The following is a 26,128-nucleotide window of genomic DNA, read 5'->3' on the forward strand; positions in this document are numbered from 1 at the left end:
AAGGGTCATGCCTGGACCCCAAGCTCAGAAGTTCTCTGGGAAGCTAGTTTATTTGTTTCATTATGGCTGAGATATGAAAATTAGAGTATCTGAAAAGCAGATGTTTGGTTGGAATCTTGGTTCCATTATTTCTAGTTATATGACTTTTGAAAAATTATTTGACTTCTCTAGGCCTTAATTTTCTGTTCAGTAAAACTGGGAATAATATGATCTCTTATGGCATGTTATTTCATGAGGTTTGGATATGATCACACAACTTAACACTGATAGGAAGTGACTCAACATATATTAGTAGGATAAACCAGGCCTACCAATAGGAAGACAAAACCCTGAATTATGTTGATAAATAGCCAGTAGCTCAGACTAGGAGTCTTGGAGCATTTGGATCCACACTTAACATTGCATAAAAGGAGAGATGAGGAGGTATTTAAGACTCTGGGTGACAAAGAAGGATGGAGGTAATCCAATCACTTTCTCATTGCTTTCCAAAGACCTTTAGATAACAGTGACCCATATTTGTCTTTAAACCTCTGGTACCTGAACGCTTATTAAGTGACTCCTATGTACCATAACCTACTTTTCTTTGCTTTCTTTCTTTCTCTCTCTCTTTCTTTTTTCTTCTTCTCCTCCTTTTTGTTCATGATCTATTATTGATTGATTTCCATTTGTGACAGGCAGGGAATAAAGACCTAACTGCTTTTTGAAAATGTTGTGGTATTTGTCTTGCCAGATCCTTTCTAAATGCTAGGGATGCCCTTGTGATAATAGAAGACTTCCAATAATGGTTTATCAAATGAATCCATGTATAGTGAAGGTAACTTGTGCATTACAAAAAGGCATGTTTTGAAACAATTTTTATCTTCTCTACTCCCTTGTCCTGTCCTTCAGTTGGGCCAATCTGCAAGTAATCATATTCAGACTTAACTGATATTATTTAGTGATGGGATGTGAACTCAAGTTTGCCTGATTCAATAGTTGTTTATTCCTCTGCTATGAAGAAGACTGACCATGTGTCCACCTCCATGGTAGCCTCAGAGGGACCCAAAGATGTCAATCTTTGGACTCTACACTCAAACAGCAAAGGAGAAAGGATCAAAATAAGAAATAATAATGACCAATGTAGACAGCATAATAACACTTTAATTATCTTTACTATGAAGTATGTGACATGAGTGAATTTTCCAGGCAATTTAGGCAATATTTCTGTGGATTTCAATATAATTTTGATTTTTTTGAGAGAAATCATATAGTCAAACATTATATTATATCCTGCATTTAAAATTATTTATTTATTTATTCATGAGAGTCACACAGAGAGAGGCAGAGACACAGGCAGATGGAGAAATAGGCTTCCTGCAGAGACCCTGATGCGGGACTCAATCCCAGGACCCCGAAGATCATGCCCTGAGCCAAAGGTGGTGCTCAACCATTGAGCGACCCAGGTGCCCCTCTGCATTTTTAACTAGCCAAATTTGGACATAGTTTTATCTTTGTTTAAGGACTGGAACATCTTTATTTTGCTCATGAATGTCCTTGGGACTTCTGTTTATTTCTTCTGTCTCTTTCTTTTCTCTTAGTCTGGATCTTAATCATCTTTCCTACCATGGTTGCAGACCCTTTCTTTCTCTTCTCCTTTCTTCTTGTTGTTGTTTTTTCTTTTCTCTTTGCTGGTGCTAATCTTTTTGGCCTAAACATCAGACAACTGAACAAGTTAAAACTGTGGCAATAGTCTTGTGTCCACGTAGTAAAGTACAAGTTTTAATAAGGGTGTTATTTACTCTGTGTTGCCAGAATTCATCCATTTCCCCATTTACTTCAATTGTGGATATTTTCAGGGTAGAGGGGGAAAGGGTTTTAGCCAGAAATAGACTGCCCTCCAGATAAAAGAATGTGATATTACAATTCTTCAAGAATGGCGAGTATGTCGAGAACAGATGGAGGTAGTAAAGGCTGGGTGGTTAAGGTTGGAGCCAGACCTCTGGGAAGAATTAGACTAGGGCCAGGGGGAAGGGGAGGAGATTCAGAGGAAGAGAAAAATGACAGGAGACATGACCTAAGAGGAAGGAGCTAAGTGCCAGAGGGAAGAGAAATGAGCTGCCACACACTCAGTACCCACTGCAGCCTGGCTATTTCATTTAAATCTCACAGCCCTGTACTCTATTAATGTGCCTCCCCCTAAGTTCTATTCTTTACTTTCTCTATCCTTCTCCTTTGTCCTCTATCTTCCTGTTGGGTTTGGTTAATGTGAGGCAGTGACATGCGATTGGAAGGTGAGAAGAGAGTGAGGTTAGGGTATTTACTTCTCTAGGTCACTCTGCCTTGGCTACATCCCTCCCCTAGAACATTCACTTTTGTTAGGCACTCTTCTCCATACAGCTAAGTGCAAGTAACTCTGCACCACCCCTCTGCCCCCAGGCTGAATGCCATAATTGCTCCACACTATGGGTTCCCCTAAACCCTGCCCACACCTTTGTGAATAGTCCTTGTATTAAGTTCTCATCATTTACCAAATGTGGGATGTCATCAGTGTCCTGTTGTTACCTTGAGTGACCCAGACACTATGTTTTCATTCTCCTTTCATAAATGGGATAAATGAATTTTAGAGATTTTTATGTAACATGCCCACATTCACGTAGCTAGAAATAGTTGGTTCTGGGATTTGAAGCTGGCTCTGTCCAATGCCTATGTCCTTTGTATAATTCCAGACTGAATGAGTTTTCATTGGTAAAATTAAGGGGCTAGTATCTTCAGCTGGGAGAGATCCCTCTGTGAGACGAAGAAAGAAAAAGTCACACTCTATAAACATTAATTGGCTGCCTAACCTGGGCAAGATGCTGTAACAGCAGGGTCACAGGACATGAAACTTGGAATGATCCTTATCTGTAAATAGTTTTCATAGTATGTGCTCAGTGGAGCCCTGGCAGTTCTATTCAGGAGCCTCTGGGATTCCATGAGGAGCAAAGAGGCACTAGGCTGGATGTAGGCAGGCTCATCTGCTTCATTGAGGGCAGATATACTTTCATCAGTTATATTTTTCCTCTGTGCTAATGGAATAAAATCATGAGAGAGCAGGTTCTAAAGCTTTCCTTGGTTTCTTCTTTACAATGAGGCTATCCTATTCCGTCAGGTGGTTGGTGCTATTACTGAGCTGACATGTATGAAATACCTGGCTCTCAGTGAATGTATATTTTCTCCATATTTTCATTCTTTTTGAATATATACAGAGAAGAAAATTCAGCTTAGGGTATGAAGTTTTTCGATTCAATCTCTGATTCAGTAGATAGATTAACCCTCAATATTCCTTTACATGGTGGTTTTGGTCTGAAAAACTTAAGGAACTGGACAGTAGAGGAGAGAGACATGAGCTCTCCTCTGTGCCCTGGCATTCCAAACATATGCCTTAACTGGTCAGATTCTGGTGTAGCCACTCTGACTCATGTTAATGAACAGGATGATCAAATGGTTGATCCATGAAATATAGGCCCTTACTCATAAACAGCTGCTCTTAGTGGCCCCTAACCACCTGAGCAGCATTCTCTACTTTTTCCTTAGGCCTAGCTAGGCACATCCTATACTGGAAAAATATCCTTTGCTAGGCATTTAACCTGAGCAGGGTTTCTCCAACAATAATGTTTGAGAGCTACTGATCCAGAGAGCCAGATGGAAGGTGTATTCCATGTATACATGTATACTCAGTCATGTGTGCAGCCCTGCACCCCTACACTCACATATACGTTCCACCCACCTCTCCACAGTGTAGACTCAGTGATTCTCAAGCTTGGCTGCAGAGTAGAATGATCAAGGGGGTTTTAAACATTTCTGATGCTTAAGTGACATCCCAGACCATTTAAATCGGAAACTCTGGGTTGTTCCAAGTTGCAACCAAGTTTGAAAACCAGTATACTAAATTAGACGTTTCTTATGATGAGACGCCCTTGGAATTCATTTCCTTTTTAAAAATAAAACATTAAAAAAATTTTAAGTAAATAAAACATCTTTATTTTTATAAACTGTCATATTTCATACAGGCTTACTTCTGCCTCTGGCCATTATGGAGTCACCATGAGGGGAGCACCATCTCGTGGTAAACAATGAGGTAACTGGACGAAGCCTCGGGGGTAACTGTTTTTGCACATTAGGCAAGAGGCAGCGCAGGACTATGATTCAGGAGAGAAGGGGAGCAGCAAACGACGTGGACTTTTTGTGCATCTGGGCTTTCTGTCTGGAGGCACTTTTCAGATTGCAGTGCAGGCAGGAGACAGAGGCTTGGAATTTTGGAAGAGTGAAGTGTCTGGAATTTGAGGGTCAGCGTACCAGGGCGGAGGGAACTGTCTGGAGTATTTTATACATACTCCCCTTGAGTAGGACGTTGGGTACTAAACCACAGCTGTGACGGGTGAAAGTCCATGAGGCTGGCTGGGCAGAGAATAACCACAGGACTGTAAACGGAGGAGTTTCTGGAACACACAGGGCTGGGACATGTCTGAGTTCTGGTCACCCAGAGTAGAGTCTTTGTTGAAACCCAGAGGAATTCAGTGGTGACAGTGGAGGGTCATGTCTTCTGAGAGAAAATAAGCTAGCTCTAGAGTCAAGGATGTGCAAAACCTGCTCTAAAAAAAGCTTATAAGAAAACTTTGAAAAAACTCAGACTGAATAGCAAGTAATTTAAGTGCCTGCCCAAATAAAGTCTAATATCTTTTAAAGGAATGTATATATATATATATATATATATATATATATATATACACACATATATATATATATTTTTTTTCTGTCTTAAATTTTCTTCTTCTTTTTTTTTTTTTTTTTTTTTCCCAACAAAGGAAAGCTGCTTTCCCTGCATCCCTCAGGTCACCTCCAGCGAGGTGGGAGACACATGGTCACACTCAGCCGGGGACCTCAGGCTGTGCCACTGCTCCAGGGCGGTCGGTGAGTGTTGAGCATCTGCCACCAGTGGCTGGATTCAGAGGGGCCCGAGGAGTACTGGCCGATGACAAGTCTTCCAATGAAGTCATTGCTGCTTTTCATGTTGTGGCCAAACACTGTAAACACCGAGCTGGCATTTTCAAGTTCTTCTTGGGGAACTTTGAAGCTGAAGGATTCATTGTAGAAGGGATCGATTGTGCCTCTTAAGAAGGATGTCTTCTTTGTTTTCACAAGCTTGAGTCCAGGTACCAGCTGGATTTTCACAAAGGGGTCTGAACCTTGGCTCACATCGGTCTGAAAACATGACTTGGCTCCAATGACATCCACATTCAGTCTCCCAGCACTTGGGAGAGAATTCAGCGACAGAAGCAGCTCCCCCAGCTCCACTTCATTCTGAGATCTGGGGACCAGCGCCTTCCACCAAGGCCCGCCTTCCACCAGGTCAACCTGGCACAGAGGCACCGACACCTTCCCAGTGACACAATGGTGGGAAAATTTATCAAAATTCACCATGGTTAGCAGCAGGGGCCTCCTCTGAGCTTCAAGGAGGGGGATCTCTATGGTGTAACGCCCCTCAAACACAGGCTTCTGGGTCTTGCACTTGACCCCCGTCTGCTTAGAGTTCCTCTGGTCTGGCAGGAGACAGATCTTGACAAAGGGGCTCCAGTGGGCCATGTCCTGGCACCAGCAGTCATGGGAGATGGGCGGTGGCAGGTCCCTGGCCTCGATCACCCAGATCGTCAGGTGGCTGTGTGGCAGGTCATACTGGGTGCTGAGGCACAGCATGTCCAGCTGGTCCTTGGACAAGACTTCCTCGTCTGTTAGGAAGTCCACATCGTTGCTGTTGGAGTCGAGGGAGTACAGCTGGGGCTTGAACTTTCTGAAGTAGTTGTCTGGGGTATAGGTCCATCTGAGCACCGAGGGCTGGATGGGTTCCTTTTATGGTGCAGAGAACGCCAAACTCGATGGGTTTAATATCAGTAAGTGGCTGGTGGTCTGGATGCGAGACTTGAAATCCTCCAGGTCAGGCTGTACGTAGACTTAGACGTATCTGAGCTGAGGACGAGCATCTTCGATCTGGGGAGTTGGTCCAAGGGGTCAGAGGGACTTCGCCAGCTGTGTGGACAGAGTCCCGGTCCTTGTCACTGCTCCAGCTGGCCACCAGCCAGGGAGGAGTCTGGGCAGGGAGAGGTCCCAGAATTTCAACTTCATCCTCACTTGACTGGCAATAGCTGGACTCCTCGCACTTCTGACAGCAGTGCCTGCAAGTCCATCTGTCCCTGCGTTCCGGCTCCAAGAGTCGGGGCCGCCTCCCAGGTTGCAGGAGCTGGGGTGCCCAAAGCACCCCCCCACCCCGGGGCGCTGCCCTGGCTGGAATGAGCAGGAATGTATATTAAAAAAAAATCCAGCACTCAACATTGCAAAATGCACAAATTGGACAAATAAAGAAGTAGGGAAAAACATGCGACTACAAGGAGGAGCATCAATCACGGACTACACACAAGATAAACAATGATGAAGGTAATGGCGTTAGTAGACAAGGATCTTAAAGCAGCAAATTTAAGTATCTTGAAGGATTTAAAGGGAAACATAAGCCTAATGAGGAGAGGAATGAGGGATTTAAAAAAATGGAATTTCTGGAAATGAAACAATACCCAAAATGGAAAATTTCACTGGGAGGATTAACAACTGATTAGACACTAAGAAGGAAAGAAAAAGCACTAAATTTGAAAGCATTGCAATGGAAACTGTGCAAACTGAAACACACAGGGTAAAAAGACCCAATGAACAGAGCTTTCCTGGCTGGGCGACAATATGAAGTGTCAGCGTATGTGTCAGGGTTTCATAAAAAGGGGAGAGGAAAAAAAAGAGATAAGTATTTGAAAAACACACTGGCAACATTTATTGCAAATCTGAGGAAAACTGTCAATCCATATATTCAAGATGCTCAGCAGAACCCCAAGCAGGTAGAGCAAGGGAAATCTCACATATTATAATAAAAGTTGTGAAAACTCATGACAAAAAGTAGATTGTGAAATCACCCTGAGAAAAGGAATACACATTACATACAAAATAAAAGATATGGGCCTATAGATTTCTAATCAGGAACAATGTAGGCCAGGAGACAATAGAATGACATCTTCAATGTGCTAAAAGAACAAAAGCCACTAACTCTGAATTCTCTAGTCAGTGAATGCAGCCTTTTCTTTAAAAATTACTTAATTACTTATTTGACAGAGAGAGAGCACAAGCAGGGGGAGCAGCAGAGGGAGAGGGAGAATTAGGCTCCCCACTGAGCAGAGAGCCCAACATGGGACTGGATCCCAGGACCCTGGGATCGTGACCTGAGCCCAAGGCAGACGCTTAACCTATTGAGCCACCCAGTGGTGCAGGTGCTTCTCAGTGGAAATAACTTTAAAAAATTAAAGAGGGGTGCCTGGCTGCCTTAGTCAGTGGAACATGTGACTCTTGATCTCTGGGTTGTAAATTTGAACCCCATGCCAGGTATAAAGATTACTCAAAATTAAAATCTTCAAAAAATAAAATAATAAAATAAAATAAAATAATAAAATAAAATAAAATAAAATAAAATAAAATAAAATAAATATAAAATAGGAGCACCTGGGTGGCTCAGTGGGTTGAGCATTTGCCTTTAGCTCAGGTTGTGATCCAGGGGTCCTGGAATTCAGCCCTGTGTCAGGCTCCCTGCTCAGCGGGGAGTCTGCTTCTCTCTCTTGGTTTGCCACTCTCCCTGCTTATTCATTCTCTCTCTCTCAAATAAATAAATAATCTTTAAAAAATAACACAAAACAGAAATAAAGACTTTTTCAGAAGAACACATTCTGGGAGAATTCATCACCAGCAAATCTACACTATAGAAAATATTAAAGAACACTGGACATGGTAAATATGTTGTTTTGTACATAAAATACTCTTGGGTCTTAACTACATGAATAAATACATAAAAATTATTCATGAGATATTTCACACTCTCTTTAGTACTAAATCTTTGAAATCCATATGTGGATTACAAATCCAAAGTAGATTACATTTACATCGTAATTCAATTTGAGGTAATCACATTTTATTTGTTTGGTTATTTATTTATTTTAGGGAGAGAGAGTGAGAGTGGGGATGAGGGAGGGGCAGAAGGAGAGGGAAAAAGAGAGAGGGAATCTTCAGCAAATGCACTGTTCAGCCTGGAATCCACGGTGGGGCTCAACCTCACCACCCTGAGATCATGATCTGAGCTGAAATCAAGAATTAGTCACCTAAGAGACTGAGACACCCAGGTGCTCTGCTAATCACATTTTAAATATTCAATAGCCACATGTGGCTAAAGGTTACTATGCTGGACAGCAGAGTTTTGGCCCATCGGCCTGGTTTATTTCCTCATTGACATATTGTCATCTGAAAATAGTGCATTCGTTTATTTATTTTCTGTGTCACCCTACTAGAATGTAAGCTCTAAGAGAGAGAGGACACTGCCTTGTTCACTGCTGTATGCCCAGTGGCTAGAACAGAACCCCAAACCCAGGACATGGTAGGTACTACTATTAATTTCTTGACTAAAAAATGTTTTGAAGAAGATGATATGGATATCATATAGAGAAGATTTGAGTTTCAAAAAAATGTATTCCACGAACAAAAATGGCCCTTAGAAGGGGTTCAGTTGGTACAGACTTTGAAATTTGATGGATATGGGTTTGAATTGCAGCTCAGTGATCTGTAGTTGTGTCACTCAGGGATTTTTCTAAACCTCAATGTAGGGCTGTCCACCGTGCCTGCGGGAACAGTGGGAGAGTGTTTTATCTCTGATATTGATTTGAAATATCAGGGCATGGTGGTAATAAAAAGTCTCACTCTTCTTCTTCCTCTTCTTTTTTCTTTCTTCTTTCTTTCTTTCTTTCTTTCTTTCTTTCTTTCTTTCTTTCTTTCTTTCGAGAGAGAGTGTGAGCATGTGCATGTGCGTGGGGGTGGGCAGAGGAAGGCAGAGGTAGAAGGAGAGAGAGAATCTTAAGCAGGTTCCACACCCAGCATGGAACCCAACAGGGGGCTCCATTTCTCCATCTCATAATCCTGAGATCATGACCAGAGGTGAAATCAAGAGTAGGAGACTTAACCAGTTGAGCCATCCAGATGGCCTTCTTCCTCTTTTTCTAAAAAAAAAAAAAAAAAAAAAAAAATGCCCAGCATGTAATGCACCCCCTCCTTGTCTGCCCCTGGGTAACACTCTCCTTGCCTCACCCTTGGGGCATATTATTGTCACTGTGAGCTTGCATTTTTTCATCTTTAAAGTGACTTCTCTCATTTTATTTAGCAAATACATGTAGAGCTGTTAGTATGCGCTGGGCATATTCTCAATGCTTTAATATGAATCTTGAGAGAAAGATATTTTTTTATTCTTATTTTACAGATGAATAGATAAGGGCCCAAGATTATACATTTGAAAAGAAGCAGAACCAGGTTTTTAACTCAGGGAATCTGACCCCAGAGAACATACTCTTACATTTCCTCTCTGTAGTAAGACCTACCACACAACATTGGAGACACTGTGTGCAAAGTTGCCAGCACAGTAGGCAGTTTATAACAATTATTCAGGAGCTATTAGGAGATGTACTTACTACTGCTAGTAAAAATATTTTTGTCGATTGATAATCTGAAATCACAGGATAACTGACCCCTCTGAGTATGCACCACTACTCAGAAGCAGAGGGACTTGAAGGATAATCTGCTGATTCCTAGTCAGGCCAAGTCAACAGATATCCACTGTCAATCCTTATGGGAAACTAAAAAGAAATAACTATTGGAGAAATCAGGAAAGCATTGACATTTTAATTTAATAAAACACATTTTTTTTTCTGTTATGGCTTTCAGGCTCCCCTGATCTGCTGCTGGGAATTCCCTAACACCCTCCAGAGGGATTTTTACAAAGAGAATGTTCCAAAAGCATTCTTCCTTCAGCTCCTTATCCATGGAACTAGAATAATATTTAGCAGTCTAAGACTATGATTTTTTTCTCTTTTTCATAAAATTTTAAAGCATGTTTTAAACTTTCAAAAACTTTTGCATTATGGTATAATTCACACAAAAAATGCACCAATTTTAAGTGTGTGATGTAAAGAATTTTTACATTACAAGTGTGTATATAACCATATTACAGACCAAGAAAGAATGTTTTCAGCACTCCAGAAGGCTCCCTCATGCCCCCTTCTAGATAATATTCTCCACCAAAGATAGCATCATTCTGACTTCTACCAACTTAGATTCATTTTGTTTATTCCTAACTTACTTTGAATGGAATTGGGGTCTGGCTTTTTTTTGCTCAACACTGTTTATGACATTTATCTATATTGTTGTGGGTAGCAGTCATTTATTTTTTTATTGCTGAATAGTATTCCATTTTGTGAGCACACTACAACTATTTATATTTTGCTTTTAGACATTTCATGAGTTTGGGGGTTTGGGGGTTTTATGAATAAAGCATCTATGAAATTCTTATATATTTTATTTGATGGACAAAGGAGCTTATTTTTCAAAAATTTATTTATTTATTTCAGAGAGAGACAAGGAGGGGCAGAGGGATATAAATAGAGAGAGAATCCTCAAGCACATTCCCCTCTGACCAGGTAGCCCGATGCAGGGCTCCATCCCAGGACTCTGAGATAACAACCTAAGCCAAAATCAAGAGTCAGATACTCAACTGACTGAGGCACCCAGGCACCCTGAAGAGATTATTTTTATTACATACAAACTTACATGTGAAACTATTGGGTCATAAAGTATGTTTATCTTTAAGGTTAATAGATAACTTAGAAGAATTTTCCAGAGCTGCTGTGCCAATTTGGTACAACTCCCACAGCAGTGGAGTGAGAGTTGTAGTTACTCTATATCCTCAATGACACTTTGTATTGTTACCGTGACTCCTTAGAATGATCTGTATTTCAAATACAGTTTCATTAGCATATCATGTGTCATTGCATGTAACTTATTAAATGTAAAGGGTTACATTTTCATGGGTAAGAGGATTTCAATGACATTAAATTTCAACAAAAAAAATTTCCATTGACAAATCACTACAGCTGTAGGCGCTTTTTTCTGGACTTTTAAAAAAATCAACATGATTGAAGTGTAATTCACAACCAATAAAATTTATTAATTTATGTGTAAAAATCATTGAGTTTTGATAATTATGTACAGTTGCGTAACCTCTATGGTAATCAGGATATTTTCATCACCTTAAACAGTTGATCTACATGCCTTTAAAATCAATCTTTAAAGTTGAGCATCCGACTCTTGGTTTCAGATCAGGTTGTGATCTCAGGGTGGTGAAATCTAGCACTAGTCGGCTTGGGATTCTCTCCCCCTCAGCCCCATCTGCTCTCTCGCTCTCTCTAAAATAAAATAAACTTTAAAAAAAATTAAGTCTATCTCTTATTCCTGACTCCTGGTTCTTGGTAGATATGGACCTCTTTTTTTTTCCATAATTTTTACCATAATTGTGGTTTTTCTAGAATTTTACATGAACGAAATTATAAGATATGTAGTATTTTCTGGTGGATGCTTTTGGCAAGATGTTCTTGAGATTTATTCATGTTACTGCTTTTAATCAGTCGTTCATTCCTTCTTATTGCTGCACTGTATTTCATTATAGGTATGTACAGGTTTCCATGACCATCTATGAGACCTTTTGTAAGCCAAAATGGCATAAGAGCAAAGAGGCAATTGTGATTAATTTATATGGACAAAATTTTGAGCATTCTCAGACCCCAAAAAAATCACCTCTTGGACTTTTCTGATCCCTTCGGACACATCCTGCCAATACATGCACAAAATAAATCGAGATAAAGCACCAGACACAGGTCAAAGCTCAGGCAACTTGATGCCGAGATGCTGATGCTCCCACCAGCTGTCTCTTATAAGGGCTGCTGCAAAACCAACGCTGAACACGATTTTTGCTTTTTGTCATAAAAGTGTACATCCTCTTCAGATTTCTTTCAGTTCAAGAAGTCAGGTAATAATACAGCTGCTTCATAAAAACAAAGTGTTATGAGGCACAGTTTTGAAAAGTGGGGCATACTTGGATCACATTTGTTGTGGTCTTTCAGATATTGATGAAAGTTTAGATTCTTTCCAGTTTGGGAATATTATGAATAAATCTGATTTTTGAATACAAGTGTCAATTAATGTTCCCATATGTCTTGGATAAATACCTAGGAATAGAATCTCTGGGTGTAGGGGAGGGATGTGTATTACTTTTAAAGAAATCATGCTGTTTTCCAGTGTTCATTCTCAGGAACAGTGTAAGAGAGCTCCAGGTGTCCACGTACTTGTCAATAATTGGTATTCTTAGGCTTTTAAATTCTAGCTTTTTTCTGTGTTGACCTTGTTATCTGCAGTCTTGCAAAACTCACTTAGTATTTTCTTTTGGTATATTCTGCATAGACAATTATGTATCCTGCAAATAAGGAAATTTTACTTCTTCCATTCCAATCAGCAGGCATTTTATTTTTGTTTCTTGTTTTACCGCATGAGCTAGCACCACCAGTACAATGCTGACTAGATGTAGTGAGGGAGGTATTTTTGCCTTGTTCCAACCCTTATGAGTAAAGCATGAAGGATGATATTAGCTGTGGGTTTTTTATAGATACTTCATATTATTTAGAGGTCCATCATATGGTCTATATTGGTCAATGTTCCACGTTTATTTGCAAAGAATGCATTGTATGCTTTTGTTGGTTGAGTATTAAATACATTACAGTTAGGACCAATGTGCTGTTAGGTCTTCTATATCCTTTTGATTTCCTGTATACTTGCTCTATCAAACATTGAAAGAGGTGATAAAATCTCCAACTATAATTATGGATTTGTCTATTTGTTCTTTCTGTCTAATAGTTTGTCTTTCATGTACATTGAAACTGTTATTAGATGTATGTATACACATTTAGAATTGTTATGTCTTCTTGATGAATTGGTTCATTTATCATTAGATAATGCACCTTTATATTAGTGATACTATTCCTTGTTCTGAAATTTTAGTATAGTCATTCCAGCTTTCTTTTTTTTTTTTTTAATTTTTTTATTGGTGTTCAATTTACTAACATACAGAATAACACCCAGTGCCCGTCACCCATTCACTCCCACCCCCCGCCCTCCTCCCTTTCTACCACCCCTAGTTCGTTTCCCAGAGTTAGCAGTCTTTACGTTCTGTCTCCCTTTCTGATATTTCCCACACATTTCTTCCCCCTTCCCTTCTTTTCCCTTTCACTATTATTTATATTCCCCAAATGAATGAGAACATATAATGTTTGTCCTTCTCCGACTGACTTACTTCACTCAGCATAATACCCTCCAGTTCCATCCACGTTGAAGCAAATGGTGGGTATTTGTCATTTCTAATAGCTGAGTAATATTCCATTGTATACATAAACCACATCTTCTTTATCCATTCATCTTTCGTTGGACACCGAGGCTCCTTCCACAGTTTGGCTATCGTGGCCATTGCTGCTAGAAACATCAGGGTGCAGGTGTCCCGGCGTTTCATTGCATTTGTATCTTTGGGGTAAATCCCCAACAGTGCAATTGCTGGGTCGTAGGGCAGGTCTATTTTTAACTGTTTGAGGAACCTCCACACAGTTTTCCAGAGTGGCTGCACCAGTTCACATTCCCACCAACAGTGTAAGAGGGTTCCCTTTTCTCCTCATCCTCTCCAACATTTGTTGTTTCCTGCCTTGTTAATTTTCCCCATTCTCACTGGTGTGAGGTGGTATCTCATTGTAGTTTTGATTTGTATTTCCCTGATGGCAAGTGATGCAGAGCATTTTCTCATGTGCATGTTGGCCATGTCTATGTCTTCCTCTGTGAGATTTCTCTTCATGTCTTTTGCCCATTTCATGATTGGATTGTTTGTTTCTTTGGTGTTGAGTTTAATAAGTTCTTTATAGATCTTGGAAACTAGCCCTTTATCTGATATGTCATTTGCAAATATCTTCTCCCATTCTGTAGGTTGTCTTTGAGTTTTGTTGACTGTATCCTTTGCTGTGCAAAAGCTTCTTATCTTGATGAAGTCCCAATAGTTCATTTTTGCTTTTGTTTCTTTTGCCTTCGTGGATGTATCTTGCAAGAAGTTACTATGGCCGAGTTCAAAAAGGGTGTTGCCTGTGTTCTTCTCTAGGATTTTGATGGAATCTTGTCTCACATTTAGATCTTTCATCCATTTTGAGTTTATCTTTGTGTATGGTGAAAGAGAGTGGTCTAGTTTCATTCTTCTGCATGTGGATGTCCAATTTTCCCAGCACCATTTATTGAAGAGACTGTCTTTCTTCCAATGGATAGTCTTTCCTCCTTTATCGAATATTAGTTGACCATAAAGTTCAGGGTCCACTTCTGGATTCTCTATTCTGTTCCACTGATCTATGTGTCTGTTTTTGTGCCAGTACCACACTGTCTTGATGACCACAGCTTTGTAATACAACCTGAAATCTGGCATTGTGATGCCCCCAGATACGGTTTTCTTTTTTAAAATTCCCCTGGCTATTCGGGGTCTTTTCTGATTCCACACAAATCTTAAAATAATTTGTTCTAACTCTCTGAAGAAAGTCCATGGTATTTTGATAGGGATTGCATTAAACGTGTATATTGCCCTGGGTAACATTGACATTTTCACAATATTAATTCTGCCAATCCATGAGCATGGAATATTTTTCCATCTCTTTGTGTCTTCCTCAATTTCTTTCAGAAGTGTTCTATAGTTTTGAGGGTATAGATCCTTTACATCTTTGGTGAGGTTTATTCCTAGGTATCTTATGCTTTTGGGTGCAATTGTAAATGGGATTGACTCCTTAATTTCTCTTTCTTCAGTCTCATTGTTAGTGTATAGAAATGCCACTGACTTCTGGGCATTGATTTTGTATCCTGCCACGCTACCGAATTGCTGTATGAGTTCTAGCAATCTTGGGGTGGAGACTTTTGGGTTTTCTATGTAGAGTATCATGTCATCGGCGAAGAGGGAGAGTTTGACTTCTTCTTTGCCAATTTGAATGCCTTTAATGTCTTTTTGTTGTCTGATTGCTGAGGCTAGGACTTCCAGTACTATGTTGAATAGCAGTGGTGAGAGTGGACATCCCTGTCTTGTTCCTGATCTTAGGGGAAAGGCTCCCAGTGCTTCCCCATTGAGAATGATATTTGCTGTGGGCTTTTCATAGATGGCTTTTAAGATGTCGAGGAATGTTCCCTCTATCCCTACACTCTGAAGAGTTTTGATCAGGAATGGATGCTGTATTTTGTCAAATGCTTTCTCTGCATCCAATGAGAGGATCATATGGTTCTTGGTTTTTCTCTTGCTGATGTGATGAATCACATTGATTGTTTTACGGGTGTTGAACCAGCCTTGTGTCCCAGGGATAAATCCTACTTGGTCATGGTGAATAATTTTCTTAATGTACTGTTGGATCCTATTGGCCAGTATCTTGTTGAGAATTTTTGCATCCATGTTCATCAGGGATATTGGTCTGTAATTCTCCTTTTTGGCGGGGTCTTTGTCTGGCTTTGGAATTAAGGTGATGCTGACTTCATAGAACGAATTTGGAAGTACTCCATCTCTTTCTATCTTTCCAAACAGCTTTAGGAGAATAGGTATGATTTCTTCTTTAAACGTTTGATAAAATTCTCCTGGGAAGCCATCTGGCCCTGGACTCTTGTGTCTTGGGAGGTTTTTGATGACTGCTTCAATTTCCTCCCTGGTTATTGGCCTGTTCAGGTTTTCTATTTCTTCCTGTTCCAGTTTTGGTAGTTTGTGGCTTTCCAGGAATGCGTCCATTTCTTCTAGATTGCCTAATTTATTGGCGTATAGCTGTTCATAATATGTTTTTAAAATCGTTTGTATTTCCTTGGTGTTGGTAGTGATCTCTCCTTTCTCATTCATGATTTTATTAATTTGAGTCTTCTCTCTCTTCTTTTTAATAAGGACTGGCTAATGGTTTATCTATCTTATTAATTCTTTCAAAGAACCAACTCCTGGTTCTGTTGATCTGTTCCACAGTTCTTCTGGTCTCGATTTCGTTGAGTTCTGCTCGAATCTTTATTAACTCCCTTCTTCTCTTGGGTGTAGGATCTATTTGCTGTTTTTTCTCTAGCTCCTTTATGTGTAAGGTTAGCTTTTGTATTTGAGTTCTTTCCAGTTTTTGAATGGATGCTTGTATTGCGATGTATTTCCCCCTTAGGACTGCTTTTGCTGCATCCCAAAGATTTTGAACGGTTGTATCTTCATTCTCATTAGTTTCCATGAATCTTTTTAATTCTTCCTTAATTTCTTGGTTGACCCTTTTATCTTTTAGCAGGATGGTCCTTAACCTCCATGTGTTTGAGGTCCTTCCAAACTTCTTGTTGTGATTTAGTTCTAATTTCAAGGCATTATGGTCCGAGAATATGCAGGGGACAATCCCAATCTTTTGGTATCGGTTCAGACCCGATTTGTGACCCAATATGTGGTCTATTCTGGAGAAAGTTCCATGTGCGCTTGAGAAGAATGTGTATTCAGTTGAATTTGGATGTAAAGTTCTGTAGATATCTGTGAAATCCATCTGGTCCAGTGTATCATTTAAAGCTTTCATTTCTTTGGAGATGTTTTGCTTAGAAGACCTATCGAGTATAGAAAGAGCTAGATTGAAGTCACCAAGTATAAGTGTATTATTATCTAAGTATTTCTTCACTTTGGTTAATAATTGATTTATATATTTGGCAGCTCCCACATTCGGAGCATATATATTGAGGATTGTTAAGTCCTCTTGTTGAATAGATCCTTTAAGTATGATATAGTGTCCCTCTTCATCTCTCACTACAGTCTTTGGGGTAAATTTTAGTTTATCTGATATAAGGATGGCTACCCCTGCTTTCTTTTGAGGACCATTCGAATGGTAAATGGTTCTCCAACCTTTTATTTTCAGGCTGTAGGTGTCCTTCTGTCTAAAATGAGTCTCTTGTAGACAGCAAATAGATGGGTCCTGCTTTTTTACCCAGTCTGAAACCCTGCGCCTTTTGATGGGGTCATTAAGCCCGTTCACATTCAGAGTTACTATTGAGAGATATGAGTTTAGTGTCATCATGATATCTATTCAGTCTTTGTATTTGTGGACTGTTCCACTGAACTTCTTCTTAAAGGGGAATTTTAAGAGGCCCCCTTAAAATTTCTTGCAGAGCTGGTTTGGAGGTCACATATTCTTTTAGTTGCTGCCTGTCTTGGAAGCTCTTTATCTCTCCTTCCATTTTGAATGAGAGCCTTGCTGGATAAAGTATTCTTGGTTGCATGTTCTTCTCATTTAGGACCCTGAATATATCCTGCCAGCCCTTTCTGGCCTGCCAGGTCTCTGTGGAGAGGTCTGCTGTTACCCTAATACTCCTCCCCATAAAAGTCAGGGATTTCTTGTCTCTTGCTGCTTTAAGGATCTTCTCTTTATCTTTGGAATTTGCAAGCTTCACAATTAAATGTCGAGGTGTTGAACGGTTTTTATTGATTTTAGGGGGGGATCTCTCTATTTCCTGGATCTGAATGCCTGTTTCCCTTCCCAGATTAGGAAAGTTTTCAGCTAGAATTTGTTCAAATACATATTCTGGCCCTCTGTCCCTTTCGGCGCCCTCGGGAACCCCAATTAAACGTAGGTTTTTCTTTCTCAGGCTGTCGTTTATTTCCCTTAATCTATCTTCATGGTCTTTTAATTGTTTGTCTCTTTTTTCCTCAGTTTCCCTCTTTGCTATCAACTTGTCTTCTAGGTCACTCACTCGTTCTTCCACCTCGTTAACCCTCGTCGTTAGGACTTCTAGTTTGGATTGCATCTCATTCAATTGATTTTTAATTTCTGCCTGATTAGCTCTAAATTCTGCAGTCATGAAGTGTCTTGAGTCCTTTATACTTTTTTCTAGAGCCACCAGTAGCTGTATAATAGTGCTTCTGAATTGGCTTTCTGACATTGAATTGTAATCCAGATTTTGTAACTCTGTGGGAGAGAGGACTGTTTCTGATTCTTTCTTTTGAGGTGAGGTTTTCCTTCTAGTCATTTTGCTCAGTGCAGAGTGGCCAAAAGCAAGTTGTATTGGGAAAAAGAGAAAAAGAGGGGAGAAAGAAGGAAAGAAAAGAGAAAGAGAAAAAAAAGGGAAGAAAAAGAAAAAAAAACGAAGAAAAAAAAAAGGGAAGAAAAAGAGAAAGAAAAAGAAAGGAGAAAAAAAGGGGGTGGGGGAAGGATACAAATCAAAAAGCAAAATAAAACAAAAACAAAAACAAAAACAAAAACAAACAAAAAAAGAACCACCGGGGAGTATCTTCTGATTCTGTGTACTTTAAGTCCCTTGGCTTCCCCTGGAACTTGTCAGTCTAGCTGGTGTTCTGGGGGAGGGGCCTGCTGTGCTGATTCTCAGGTGTTAGCAGTTGGGGGAGCTGCTGTGCCCCTGCCTGGTGCAGGGCTCAGTGGGGGTTGTTTACCCCGTGAGGCCGCAGGAGGAACAGCCCCAGTGGCGGGGCAGCTCTGGAAACCTGGATTCAGCCCCCGCAGGAACTCCGTCTGCAGGGCCTGGAGGCTCCGGGGCGGGGCCGCTGATCTGCTCAGCTGGGGCAGGAGCGTCCTCGCTGTCCTGGGCCTTCCCGGCCTCTGCCTGTCCCGGGGGAGGCCGGATCCTGGGCTGTGTCCCGGCGCCCTGTGCTCCGGAGCATGCGCTGTTGGATTCGCGCTCCCGGGCCGCGCAGCCCCCTCCGCGGAGCCGCCGCCCGAGCCCCCCGAGCTGCTCCGGGTCCCGCCGGGTCCCGCCGTGCGCGCTGCAGCCCTTAGGGAGCTCGGCGCACTCTCCTGGGCGAGCAGTTGCTGTTACTGTCCCGGGGAGCCCGAGGGCATCCCCGCCCTCCTGGGTCCTGCTCCCACCTCCCCGCGAGCCCCTTTCCCCCGGGAAGGTCGGTGCAGCTCCTGCGTCTCCGGGACGGGGCTCTCCTGTCCTGGGGACACTCGCCCCGGCCTCAGCCCGGCTCCTCGCGGGGCCCCTCCCCCTTGGAGGCCTTTGTGTCTTTATTTCTTTTTCCCCGTCTTCCTACCTTGATAGAAGCGCGAACTCTTCTCACTGTAGCGTTCCAGCTGGTCTCTCTTTAAATCTCAGGCCGAATTCATAGATTTTCAGGATAATTTGAAGGTTTTCTAGGTAGTTTGGTGGAGACAGGTGATTTGGAGACCCTGCTCTTCCGCCATCTTGCTCCTCCCCCCTCATTCCAGCTTTCTTGATTGTGGTGTGACATATCTTTTCACATTCTTTTATTCTTTTTACCTATGTTTGTATTTAAAGAAGATTTCTTATAGACAACATAACATTGGATCTTTTTTTTTTTTAAAGAATCTGATCTCTTCTTTTTAAAATTTTTTTTAATTTTTATTTATTTATGATAGTCACACACACAGAGAGAGAGAGAGAGAGAGGCAGAGACACAGGCAGAGGGAGAAGCAGGCTCCATGCACCGGGAGCCCGACGTGGGAGTCGATCCTGGGTCTCCAGGATCGCGCCCTGGGCCAAAGGCAGGTGCCAAACCACTGCGCCACCCAGGGATCCCTGATCTCTTCTTTTTTTGAGGGGGATAGTATTTATTTTTCATGTGATTATTGATATAGTTGAATTTAAATCTACTATGTTATTACAATTTGTTTTCTCTTTGTCCCATCTATTCTCAGTTGCTTTTTTTCCTCTTTTCTTGCCCAAAATAATTTTACATGATTTTATCATATTTCCACCACTGACCTACTAGGTATATCTTTTTGCTTTGTATTTTTATTAGCATTTTCATTTGTAGTCTACTTTTCTGGCAGTTTTGAATAAGGGTGAAGGGAACAGAGCTGTGTTTATGGATCAAGTTCTTATTTATTATAATATTTGCATTTGGAAACAATAAGAAAAATCCTATATAATATTGTGCTATTACCTAAACCACGTAAAAATGATACCAGAATGTATGACATAATGCTTAAATGGGAAGGCTACTTAAGACTGCTGGCCAGCCCTTTTGTAGCTATGTTTCATCCTAAGTAATATTTGCTTATAAATGTTTATTTAGCTTTGCCTTACTTAGCATTGTTTCCTTCAGCTTTTACTTATCCCTAAAATGAGACATTGTGGATTTTTCAGTTCAGGAAAGGCCCCAACCCAATTCAGTATCTCTTGGATTTTGCTTCTGTTCCTTTAACATCTTCAGATGATCCAATCTCTGGTCTGTTGCTTCACAACAGAAAGATTGTATCCGCATCTTACTTTCCCAATAACTATTTGGAATTAATAATAGATACCATCTTTCTGTGATAAAATTACTGTTATCATACCAGTATCCACCAAAATCCAGGAGGACATATGATATTTCTGCTTTAAATTTTTTCTTCTTTTAGAAATGTGTTCCATTTCATTCTCTCTCAGATGATGTCTCTAGCCCTCTAAACATTTGCAGTGAAGGCATTCCTAATGTGTGGCTATGTTCCATCCCCATTGATCCATAACCTGCTCTTGACAGGCTGCTTGTTAGGACAACCACTCAAGGCTGAGGTACTATTGGCACTGGGTTCCTTACCAGTTTCCTTTAAACCCTCCCTCATCTCTGGAAATAGCCTCTTCATTAAGTTCTTTGCAGTTCAACTCTTTGAGCCTGTCTGTCCTTTGACTGATAAAACCCAAACACTCAGAGTTCAAGCTTTATCATGCTAGGATTATCTTCCAAATTTCTTCTTTTAAAAAAAATCATAAAAAGTCATCTGGTCTTAGGGGATGGGTGGACACTTCCAAATGCCACTTTACAATTCTGCCTTTACACTCTGCATAGATTTTCTCAAGTGAAATCTGAAGTTTTGTTCCTCTTCTCCAACCTTCATACTGTGGAAACAAAGAGAAAGTTCAAGGACTTGGATTCATTCACATGTCATCATTTCTCTTCATCTGGATTCCTCATAGAATAATTCAAAAGTCGTTTGTGCAAATACAAGTGAGATGTCAATTGCAATGTACTTAGTAGAGTACCTTGAATATGGTTGTTATTCAAAAAATCTTTGAACTCAAAACCCTGATTATTTTATTCTATTCTATTTTGACTTTCATTTTGTTTAGCTTATATCCTTCAGCTTGCTTTCTTTTAAATACTTCTTATAATCAGATTGCTTGTTCTCACTCATAGTCTTTAGATATGTGTTTATAAACCTAAGACTTCTCTGCTCTGGGAAATAACGTGAAATATTCAATATTATAATTTCCTAATTTTGTCCTTCTGCTTGTCCATTTGATTGAAAAATGCACTATTAAAGCAAGTTTCCACTGTTGTTTGGGGGAATTTGTTTGAGTTCTTTTGATTAACAAAGAGGGGTAATTATTACAGACTATTTTTTTTCTTATTTAATTACATCAGTTTGGGGGGCTATTATCTGTCATTGGCTGTGAGTTCACACTGTTTAAATACAAAGGTCTGTTTTATTTGGTTAATTTCCCCTGTCATTGCCTTCAGTAATATTATATTCCTTCACTATGTGGCTGGATGCACACTTATTTGAAGTTCTTTTGTATTTCAGCTCTTGAATGTTTAAAAGAGAAATACAGGCTGGGCACCTGAGTGGCTCAGTGGTTGAGCGTCTAGTTTTGGCTCAGGTGGTGATCTCAGGGTCCTGGGATTGAGTCCTGCATCAGGCTCCCTGTGGGGAGCCGGCTTCTCCCTCTGCCTATGTCGCTGCCTCTCTCGGTGTCTCTCATAAATAAATAAATAAAATCTTTTTAAAAAGTAAAAGAGAAATACAGGCAAGATTAGGGGAAAATTTAATGCCCTTAAATCTAGGGAAATTAACTCTAATTACTAGATAATACCAATGGCTAGATTCCTCTGGTAAGAGAATAAAATTTCAAAGTCACTGACTACAAAAATGGACACTTCAGGGGCTCTTTATACTTTCAGAAGGTGAAGTATAAAATGTAGTTTCAAATTATTTTTTCTTATTATAAGCAACATATATATTACAGAAAAGATTTTAAAATATACATACATAAAGGAGATCAACATAAATAAGACATTTATTTTTATTGAAAACATTCAACAGTTGTCTGAAAGTGTATGTTTAGACACACAATCTTATAATTCATAAATATGGTCATATTGTATCTCGTTTTTCTAGTATAGTTTTTATCTTTTTGGTTCCCTTTTCTTTCTTCATGTACCCACCAAAATAGTCCTTTTTTAAAACCTGATCTACACTGGGTTAATGTATTTTTGTCCATATTTATGTAATAATAATATGTAGCAGTTGTATATATATATTTAAAGCTCACATATATTGAACATTTACTACTAATAAGGATTGGGCTAAATACTTAATGTGAATTTTTACATTTCATTCTGATGAAAATTACCTATACATTTTTTACTATATTTTTCCCCATTTAATGGATGAGGAAATTTAGTCACATAGAAGGTGATTTGATTAAAGGTGTCTAGAATGTGGAAGAACTGGAACTGGTTCTTAGGTTCATATGTATATATTTTTAAAAGTAAAAAATATCATACACTATATATTTATTGGATAGATACTTGTTGTAATGCCACTATGTGCCAGATGCCACTCTAGGGAATTTCTTCTTCCTAACTCCCGCATCTAATACATTACCAAGCCTACTAATTTCATCTCCCAAATATCTCTTAAGTCTTCCCTTTATTTCTTTGTCCAACACCATCAATGTAACCCCTGCCTCCATTATCTGCCATTTTGGTTATGACGATAGTCAGAATCTTAATAGGCATACTGACATCTGTTTCTGGGTTCATCCAATCCATCCTCTGTTCTACAGTCAGACTGATCTCTCAGACCAAAAGTCTGATCACATCATCTCTGTGGGAAATCCGTTAATGGCTGTAGGGCAGGTATGCACATCTGAATATTTAGACTTTTACTTTCCAGCCTTAACTAATTTGGATTTTTTCTCTTAGTGCTCCAGTTCCACTGAAGCTCTTCCAGTTCCTTGAATCTAATCCTGGGGCCTTGACATATGCTGAAAGGGTGCATTTCCTCTCTGTCCATTAATTACATCTCAGTCTCAGATTCCCACCCCCCCCAGTCATTATATCCTCCAAAGGCAAGGAGGTTTTCCTTGCCTGGGCCATCTTCACTAGGTCAAGCTCCTCATTATAGGCTTCATCAAACCTAATTTTCCTTTGTAGTATTGACCAGAATTCAGTTTTGTGTGTGATCACTTGATCAATATCTGTTTCCTTGAATAGGTTGTGAGAGACATGAAGGAACTCTCATATCTGGTTTTGCTTTCTATTGATTGTAATTCTAGAACCAGTACTACAATACTACTTGTTGAATCAACGAATAGTAAACATAGACACGATATCTGTTCTCAAGAATTTTATAATACAGGATGTAGACAGGTAACAGAAATTATTATATTTTGGGTTAGGTATTATGATAGAATTTCTAGATGCTGTAGGAGCAAAGGGGTCCCCAAACTGGACTTGTAGGCATGAGAATATCTGAAAGAAGCAGTATCTAATCCTAGAAATGAAGTGTGAGCAGGAGTTAGCCAGGTGCACTTAGCAAGTATAGGAAAGTGATCTTGGAAAAAAAGGAGAATGTTATAGGTAAAATTCAAACAAGTAAGTAGGTATCATACTAACATGGAACCCAGAAACCATAATAAGTTTTTTTTTTTAGCTTATTCTGAAGGCAATGGGATGGCACTGAAAAGGTTTTCAGTAGGGATATAACATACATTTTAGAAATGCCATGGTTGTTGTAATATAAGGGAGCAGAATGGGATGTGACATGACTGTAGCAGGAAAACTTGTTGAGACAGTTTCAGGAATCCTAGCAAGAGATGATGGTGGCCTGAAATAGGGTACTGTCAGTGGGGATAGAGAGATGCTGATGGATCTAAGAAATAAGGAGTAGGTGGATTCTGTATGTTACAATGATTGAATGAATATTGAAAGTGAGAAGAGGGAGGATCTAAGAATTCTGCCTAAGTCTCTTACTTGGATGGTGATGAGGCTGTCCCCTGGGAAAGGAAACAAAGAGGATCACGCTGAGTGTGGTGAGGTGGGACGTTATGGCTTCAGTCTGGAAAATGTTGAGAAATGGTGCTCATCAGACAACCTCATGGAGATGTGTAGGATATAAGATGTGTAGGCAGTTGGATATAAGAGATTGGAGCTGAAATGAGGGATCTGGGCAGAAACTGTAGACTCTATGTCTCACAACACAGAGATAGTAATTGAAGTTATGGTGGATGATAATGCCTGTGGGTAATGTGTAGAGTAGGAAGAGAAGAGTGGTTGGATGAACACCCTCAGAAATAAGTAGATGTAAGGGATGTCAAAGGAAGGGGATTCCACAGTAGGGAATCAAGAAAGAAGGAAGCAGGATGTCTGGGTGGCTCAGTCAGTTAAGCATCCAACCCTTGATCTCAGTTCAGATCTTGATCTCAGGGTCATGGGTTCAAGGCCTGTGTTGGGCTTTATGCTGGGCATGGAGCCTGCTTTAAAAAAAAAAATGCAGAAGCAAAACCATGATAAAATAGTTTGACAGCACCTGGAAAAAAGTGTGCGCACAAAGGAGCTATCCCAATTATCATGTACTGCTTAAAGGTTGAAGTAATAAATAAAAAGTTCTAGTGATAAGGAAGTAATGATTTTGATGACATTTTTGTTTCTTTGGGTTTTTGTTGTTGTTGTTGTTGTTGTTGTTTGTCTTTTTTAGTGGAGGAGAAGGGAGGAGCTACCTCTTAGTGCGAGGGGAAGTACATGGTAGATGAAATTCAGGAAACAGGAGAGAACTGACTCCATTAAAAAGTTTTTCTATAAACAAGATGCAGAGTAACATGAGATCATTATTTTCTTAAGCACAAAGATGGGAGTGTCTTTAAATGCTATTGGGAAGAAGGGGAGAAAGAGAGATTGGAGGAGACAGAGAGAGAGAGAGTGAGCAAGAAGATAAAGAAATCTGAAGGGGTAATCAAAAGAACAAGGGACAGGAGAATACAGTGGACAATAACATTGTACACACACATGGGAATTTCGTCTTAAAACATGAATGAAAATCTCTTTCAACATAACCACATGGAAGAAGAACAGGGTGGAACCACATGCAGGTGAGTATCTGTGTTTGGTGACAAAATTTTGAAAAATGTTTTTTTCATTTGCTCCATGAAGTAGGAGGTAAATTCATCTTGCTGAAATGAAGAGAGAAGTGGTGAGTTTGGGAGTTTGGGGTGGTGTAAGTAGTTTGAAAAAGCTACTAAGGAGAAAAGAAAAAGAGTGATAACTTGGAAATATCTTCTAATTCATTTTTCATGACTGCAAAGTATTCTATTTTGTGGCTGTATAATAATTATTTAAGCAACACTTTGTTATTGGTTAATTAGTTTGAGCTTGCTGAGACATTATTAGTCATTGTGATGGCTAGTATTGATGAATTTATTCAAAAATACTTATTAAGTGTCTTCTATGTGCAACATGAAGTATACACATAAGCACAAAATTATTAAATAATAAGCTTCTAATTTAACAGAGGAAATGACACCACTGGCTTTAAATAAAGGCATAACATGATAAGTTCCAAAAGCAAACACTGAAACAACAGTGCTATAGGAACATAGGGGAAGAAAAGAGTGATTCAGGTTCTGGAGGCCCCTCCAAAGGTTTCATGGACAAGATATTGGCTGGGAAAGACACCAAAGAATGGGCATAATATTAAAGGGAAAAGTTTGAGCAATGGCATTCATGTAGAACAATCAGCCTGAGTCAGTACATTTTAACAGATAAATATAGAATTCATTTGATAATGGTAAATAACTGGGGTTGTTTGACGTACAGGAGACAGGAAAAGTAAAGCGGATGGTGCTGGGAAGATGGGTTGTTGCTGCTTCATGGAGAAGTGAGTCAGTCAGATTTTTATTCTCTAGGTAACGATGTGCCATGTTTCTAGCCTTCAGGAAACAGACCTTTGTTGTGAGGGAAGAGATATACCAGCTGTTCAATTACAAGGCAAGGCAAGAGATGTCAGTCTGTAGCTAAGTAGCAGCATTTAGCTTTGACCCATCCCTGTTGCACATGAATTCTTGTTGAATGAATAAAAGTGAGAGAGAGAACAGTAAATGCTTTGGAAATTTGGAAGAGGAAAGGCTTGGCCACAGTAACCTCACTCTACCAAGTCTT

At 39.9% G+C, this 26,128-nt stretch overlaps 1 pseudogene; it reads right to left on the reverse strand.

The window, feature by feature from the left end:
* Positions 1-4,846: 4,846 nt before the first annotated feature.
* On the reverse strand, positions 4,847-25,890 carry LOC100687902 (annotated as a pseudogene).
* Between the last annotated feature and the right edge of the window lie 238 nt (positions 25,891-26,128).

This window comes from Canis lupus, chromosome 13 (assembly GCF_011100685.1).
Source record: "Canis lupus familiaris isolate Mischka breed German Shepherd chromosome 13, alternate assembly UU_Cfam_GSD_1.0, whole genome shotgun sequence".
Lineage (NCBI taxonomy): Eukaryota > Metazoa > Chordata > Mammalia > Carnivora > Canidae > Canis > Canis lupus.